Genomic DNA, 7,860 nt, shown 5'->3' on the forward strand with positions numbered 1-7,860 from the left:
TTAGTGGTGAAGATGATGCTTTGAAGTCCTAAGAAGGAGAGGGCCACCCCCCTCTCCTTGTTGTCCTTGAAAAGGGCATATTTTGGCCTCTCAAGGAAGCCTATGCTTGAGTGTGTGTTGAGCATATTTGGTTTGTTTTTCATGCTTATATATCCATGATATAACATGATTTCAAGTTGGTTTTGGAACTTCATGCATATTTAGCATAGTTTCCATGTAATGTCTTATTTGTGCCTTAATGTGCCTTAGGTTGTTAGCCTTGTTGGAGCATGTTTTAGGCTTGCATTTGTGAAGTTTATGTGCTTATTTTGCCATGTTTTAGCTCTGTCCATAGTCGTTTGGGTTGATCTTTGCATGCATTATATAGCTCCTTTGTATTTGGGCTTGTTGGCCTTGAGTAAGTGCATGTGTAGCATGCCATCTTTGCATTGTTTTGATGATTTGGAATCATCCTACATGCCATTTCAGTCCCATTTCCATGCTCGTTGGATTGCCTTGCATGTCTCTTTAATGCTTTGAAAGCATGTGTTGCAATGCTCCATGTTTCGGCCATGGTGTATGCCTTTGTATTTGGGCCACTTAGATGCCATCTAAGGAGTCCTTTGGCCTTGTTTTAACATGCTAAAAATCTGTTTTTGGTTGGTTAATGCATGCCATGTTTGGTTTTGTTAAAGTGTAGTTCAATGCCTCATTGATTTGCTTTGAACATTTAGGCCTTTTGGTGCATGCTTGGCTTGATTTGTTGCTTGGTTTGGCACCATGTGTTAGCATGATTTTAGAGCTTATAATGCATGCTAATTTGTCCATGTTTCCTTCTTTCAAGTGTGCTTGAATGTTGCTTGTTTTGTGCTTAAGTGTTGGCCCTTATGTGCATGTGTGTGTGCATGCCATTTAGCTCTCACTCTTTAGCACTTATTGGCTACTGTTTTAGGCCTTTTTAGAGTTGCTTAATTCATGTATAAGTCCATCTTGCCATCCATTTGCATTGCCATATGTATGCTTGCATGATTGCATAAGTGCCTTGCCATGTCATGTTGCATTCCTAGCTTGTATGCCTAGGTTGCATTGCATTTTGCATACATGCCTTGTTCCTTGAATTGGTGATAGGAATTGGGCCTAATTTGTTTGATTGGTTTGCATGCATTTGAAACCAAAGTTACATGCTTGGTTCCTTGGACCATCATGCATGGAAATGCGTGATTGGTGATCCGAGAACCGAGGCACATTGTAGACACCCCATTTTTGACCGACCTTGAGACTCAGACGTCACCAGTTGAGTACTTGGTGATATTGCATAATGTGCTCGTTCAGAAGTTTCAGAGTCGCGGCTGCGAGCCCCGCCTCCGGACTTCCGGACCTTCTTCGGTGCCTTGCCTCGGTTTGCGAACCAGACTCGGTTTTCTCTGTTTCTTTTCCTAAGGGGAGGGAGAGGTCCCGTAGACCATCTCTCAATGTCCGTAGGCTACATTTGGTGGCCGTAGGCCATTTTGCCCATTTCGGAGTCCGGTTCCCGGTTTTCGGAGCCGTCAGCCCGTGTGCCTCGGTTCGGGACCGCCTAACCATCTCCGTTTGCTCTGATTTTTGGCATACATCTTATTTTCTCCCTTTTGAGGGACACTGGGGTCTGAGAAACCCACTTCGTGGCCGAACGCCACTTTCGGTGTTTAACGGGCAGTTTCCGAGGCCCCGAACTGCGTGTTTTGGCCCCCGAACATTCGTTTTGCATCGGTTTTCGTTCATTTTTGGCAGGTACCTCTGTTTTATCACCAGGAAGGTCACTGAAGGGTGGGAGGCTAGTAATTGTTGCAGCAACCAGTTATCTCTCCTCCGGAGCCTCCCGGCGCCCGTTTTTCCAACTTCCGGGCTAATGTTGAACACCCTGGGGTTAGTGTTGCCAACTTTCAACCACATATTTGTGATCTACACACCTGGGAGGACCCTAAAAACCCATGGCCGGCCAGTAATTGTAAAATTACTTTTTTACCCCTCTCTTCCGGGCCAATGTTGAACACCCTGGGGTTAGTGTTGCCAATTTTCAACCACATATTTGTGATCTACACACTTGGGAGGATCCTAAAAGTTTATGGCCGACCATTAATTTTTCTTTCCATTTTTGCCCCTCCTCTTCTGGGCCAATGTTGAACACCCTGGAGTCACTGTTGCCAACCCCAAACCACATATATGTGATCTACACACATGGGAGGACACCAAAAGTTGGTGGGAGGCCAGTAATTTTGCCGAAAAGCCAACTTCTTTTTGGTCAAAAGTGGTTCAGCATGAATCCGGGAAGGAGAAAAAGCTGCGCGGCTTCACCGAAACGGGCGTAACTCTTTGCACAAGAGGAATTAAGATATGAGGCCACCACCATTGTAAAGCTTACTTCCGGGGCTTCATTTTGCACTCACGAATCTCCCAAGTCCAAGTCCGGGGGGGAGAGATGTGGTTGGTTGAAGTCCGCTTGGACTGAATCTGCGCGGCTTCACGGAAAAGGGCATAACGTTTTCTACATGAGGAATTTTAATGCAAGGTTTGCGCCATTGGAAAGCTAACTTCTGGGGCTTCATCCTAGGGGGTGACCGGCCATTTTTTCTGGCCGGCCGGCCATTTTTTTCTTTGACCTAGCCGGCCGGCTATGTTAAGTGGCTGGCCGGCCATCTGCAGAAAAAGTAACTGGCCGGCCTGCTTCTTCAGGTTGAGTGCATTCCAGCTGTGCCTTGGTTTTCCCCCCAAAAATATCTACATCCGGGGCCCCTTTTGAAAGAAGAAAAAGGCTCATTTTTCACTACACTTTAGAAGAGGCTCTTCTCTCTCTCTCTTAAATTTTGCTGGCCTCCCAACTCAAGAAAAGGGGTTACAAGGCTTGCTTGGAGGAGATACATACATAACACCCCATTTCCTTCAAGTTTTGGGTTCCATTTCTTCATCATCTTCAAGCTCTACCACCACCCTTCCATTCCAGAAGCAAGGGGAAGAATTCCAGGAGCTTAGAGTCACCAAATCTGGTCCAAGAAGCAACAAAAGTGTTGGTCTTCAAAGGTAAGTCCAATTTCCCTCTTTTCTAGCTCATTCTTGCACCATCTCTAAGCCATACATGCTTATTAATTTGAGCTCCGACCAAAACTGAAAAGGGGCCTATTTTGAGCTCATCTTCACTTTTCATTAAGGGCTCAACCCTGTTTGAGCCCTCCATAATACACTTGCTTCATTGATCCTCTTATATGTCATGATTTTGCATACTATTTTTGGCCCATGAGAAATTTATTTTCGAGCATGTTGTAAACTGATATTAGGCTTATTTTGAGCCCCTCTTCAACATTGAAGAAGGGCTCAACCCCATTTGGGGTTTCCATGTTATACCTACCTTTATACTCCTCTTTTCTTCCCCATTCTTGCATGCAATGGCAGCCTACCATGCTTTTGTTTTTGGCCATTTTACAGTTCTGTAAAAGTTCTTATTTTGGTCCATACTTCATGTTTAATTTAGGTCCTTTCATGGTTTGGGGTCTCCATAGGTCACTTCATGTTATATCTCTCTTTTATTCCCCATTCTTGCATGTTTAGTTAGCCTACCATGCTTTTGTTTTTGGCCATTTTACAGTTCTGGAAAAGTGCTTATTTTGGTCCATTCTACATGTTTTATTAAGGGTCTTTGGCTGTTTGGTGATTATTTTGTATACCTCATGTTATAGCCACTTTTGAGCCTTATTTTGCATCACATTTCTATCATGTTTGTATACTGATTTGAGGTCTTCCATATACTGTAAATATTCATATTTTTGGTCCTTCTTCAATGTTGTAGAAGGAAAATTTTCAGTTTGGGTTTTGCTTATATCACTTGCTTCATTACCCCTCTTTTGGCCCCTATTCTTGCATGCCATTTTTGCCATACCTATGCTTGCTGTTTGGCCATGTTTATAACTGTGAAAGTGCATATTTTGGGACTTTCTAGCTTCTGTCTTTGCATTGCATGTCCATATTGTGCATGTTTGGCATAGCTATAGGCCATTTCGGGTGCCTAAATTCGCCTTTCGGGACAATTCCATGCATTTCATGTCATTTCGCCTCATTTCGGGACTGTTTTCCCCCATATTTTACTGCTGAAATTCCATTAGAATGATTGCTATCCATTCCATGTCATTTCATCGCATTCTGTCATTGCCTCGGTTTGCGTGCCCGTGTGCACGCATTTCGAGGCACTTCATTTTCTGCCATCGGCATCTTATGTGAGTGCGGCTGAGGCTCTCTCATGTTAGTATAAGTCCATACTTCATTTTCCATGTCATTTGCATTGCGTATGCATTGCCTCGGTTTGCGTGCCCGTGTGCACGCATTTCGAGGCACTTCATTTTCTGCCATCGGCATCTTATGTGAGTGCGGCTGAGGCTCTCTCATGTTAGTATAAGTCCATACTTCATTTTCCATGTCATTTGCATTGCGTCTGCATTGCCTCAGTTTGCGTGCCCGTGTGCACGCATTTCGAGGCACTTCATTTTCACCCATCGACATCTTATGTGAGTGCGGCTGAGGCTCTCTCATGTTAGTATAAGTCCATACTTCATTTTCCATGTCATTTGCATTGCGTATGCATTGCCTCGGTTTGCGTGCCCGTGTGCACGCATTTCGAGGCACTTCATTTTCTGCCATCGGCATCTTATGTGAGTGCGGCTGAGGCTCTCTCATGTTAGTATAAGTCCATACTTCATTTTTCATGTCATTTGCATTGCGTATGCATTGCCTCAGTTTGCGTGGCCGTGTGCACGCATTTCAAGGCACTTCATTTTCACCCGCCGGCATCCTATGTGAGTGCGGCTGAGGCTCTCTCATGTTAGTATAAGTCCATACTTCATTTTCCATGTCATTTGCATTGCGTATGCATTGCCTCGGTTTGCGTGCCCGTGTGCACGCATTTCGAGGCACTTCATTTTTTGCCATCGGCATCTTATGTGAGTGCGGCTGAGGCTCTCTCATGTTAGTATAAGTCCATACTTCATTTTCCATGCCATTTCATTGCATTCTGTCACTGCCTCGGTTTGCGTGCCCGTGTGCACGCATTTCGAGGCACTCCATTTTTATCCGACGGCATCCTATGTGAGTGTGGCTGAGGCTCACTCATGTTGGTATAAGCCCATATCATGTTTCCATGTCATTACATTGCATTTTGTCACCGCCTCGGTTTGCGTGCCCGTGTGCACGCATTTCGAGGCACTCCTTTTTTTACCCGCCGGCATCCTATGTGAGTGTGGCTGAGGCTCACTCATGTTGGTATAAGCCCATTTGTCATTTTCATGTTATTCGCCTTGTTTCTGCCATCGCCTCGGTTTGCGTGTCCATGTGCACGCATTTCGAGGCACCTCACTTTCATAGCATTTTGCCATTGCCTCGGTTCGCGTGCCCGTGTACACGCATTTCGATGCACCTCACTTTCATAGCATTTTGCCATTGCCTCGGTTCGCGTGCCCATGTGCATGTATTTCGAGGCACCTCACTTTCATAGCATTTTGCCATTTTCTCAGTTTGCGTGCCCGTGTGCACGCATTTCGAGGCATCTCATTTTCATTACATAACATATTATTTTCTCGGTTTGCGTGCCCGCGTGCACATATTTCGAGACACATGTCATTTTCTCGGTTTGCGTACCCGCGTGCACGTATTTCGAGACACATATCATCGCCTCAGTTTGCGTGCCCGCGTGCACGTATTTCGAGACACATATCATTTTCTCGGTTTGTGTGCCCGCGTGCACGTATTTCGAGACACATATCATTTTCTCGGTTTGCGTGCCCGCGTGTATGTATTTCGAGACACATATCATTTTCTCGGTTTGCGTGCCCGCATGCACGTATTTCGAGGCACCTCATTTTCATAGCACTCTGCCATTTTCTCAGTTTGCGCGCCCGTGTGCACGCATTTCGAGACATCTCATTTTCATAGCATTGTGCATGCTAGGCTGTATCTTAGTCGCATTTCATCCATATCATGCATATTGCATTATGTCCGGAATAGGAGTTAGCCCGGGCACGGGAAACGAGGTACATTTCGTACTCCGAGTGACGGAATGTGTCTCAATTCCCCCAGTCACCGACACTCCGGATTGTCCATGATGGAGTTAGGTTTTAGCTGTAGTTTCATGTGCATTCATCCTATATTGAGTTGTGCATTTCGACTCCTCGGCCATCATGCCTCGGTATGCGTGATTGGTGGCACGAGGATCGAGACATGCATATATCTGTGCAAATACATTGCTATGCCCCTTTCCTGCTCTCTGTTGCAGCAAAACCAGGAATCAGCAACCTTTTGGGGCTTGGCACGCATTTCAAGAACAGGTGTAAACAGAGGCTAATTGGGGCATTCCGGTGGATTTCCGCGCAAGACAATCCGGACATGCATCATCCATCAGAAGCAAGGCAGTCCCTGGCTTGCACGCCAGTTTTATTTGCTTTCTTAGTTAATTCATTAATTAATTAGGATTCTGTAATATTCTCATATTCGGACTGTAATATTTGGACTGTAATATTCTTTTATTTGGGACTGTATATTTATTGGGACCCTCTGCGCGAGGGCCACAACTGTAATAAGTGTGCGTGTGTATGTTGTATGTCTTCCAACCCCACGTCTTTCTCCCTTTTATTTATCCGCTTTTGATGGTTAGATTAGGGCATGTTTAAATTAGCATACAGTATGACAGCATGTTTGCATCATTCATCTGTATTGCATGCACCGAGCTCGACGCATCATACTAACTGCATTGTACTTTCAATTTCAAAGTTGAATACATGATAGTTGTAGCATTTCATATACCATCTTAGAATAGCCGAGCCTGCTATAGTTGCATTCTGCATGTGTCACATTAGGCATTTCTGTATATTTAGGATCATGCATGATTTCTAATAAATTCCTATTTTGGCTTGGAGTACTCGGTAAGTTTTATGCTTTAGCATCCTTACATGTGTGTGAGTGACTGCCATGAATAGCATGCTTACCATGAGGCTATGTGCTTATCTGATATATCTGCCTGAATGCCAGTGGGTGAAGGTTGGGTTACTTAAATTGGAATAAATCATCAAATGTTTCAAGCCTGCCTGCGGGTAGCAAACCATTTTCAAAAACAAACATGAAATGTTTCGTTCCAATTCAGGCGACCCGGTCTACATTTGTATGCTGTGTGCATCATATAGTAACCTAGGCTAATAAACCGGAATAAGAACTCACAATGTTTTCAAAAATTGATATCATGGTTAGTAGAGGCCGGTCTATGATCGGGCGAGCGGGGGTGCTCACGAAGTGACCTTCCCCAATCGTACCCAAGTTCCCGAGCCGAGGCAACTTTGGTGATGACGGACACGTGGCCTTTTGGCACCGAGTCAGGGTTTCCTAAATTTCCCAAAATAAAATATTTAGGTGGCGACTCTGTATCTGGCAAAGCAATCCATGTTTGGCACTACTTTTTCAAAAATCAGTTTCTCAAAATGATTTGCCGGATTTGGACTCTTTGGTTCAGATTAGGAACCGTGACAATTTGAGAGTCCTGAGCTGTAGTGACCCCAAAATGAACAGAACGGGAGCCAACCCTCCCGGGGCGTTCGGGGACGTCTACAGTTTCTGGCGACTCTGCTGGGGATTTAGAGAACTTGATTCGAACTCATGATATCTGTTTTTGACTACACTTGTGTGCTTCTTTGCATTGCATTTGCATTGGTGCGCCTAGGACACCATGTTTGCCATCTGCTATTCCTGAACGGTTTGCCGGAGGCTTGTCTTGTCAAGGCATGACCATAAGGCTGATCGGTTGTGGGCTCTGCCAGTATGGGAACACAAACCCCGATTTTACCGGGGCACCCTCTTTGACCATTCGACCTAGTG

The sequence above is a fragment of the Camellia sinensis genome, chromosome 6, assembly GCF_055761805.1.
Source record: "Camellia sinensis isolate YWXY chromosome 6, ASM5576180v1, whole genome shotgun sequence".
In the NCBI taxonomy this organism is placed as follows: domain Eukaryota; kingdom Viridiplantae; phylum Streptophyta; class Magnoliopsida; order Ericales; family Theaceae; genus Camellia; species Camellia sinensis.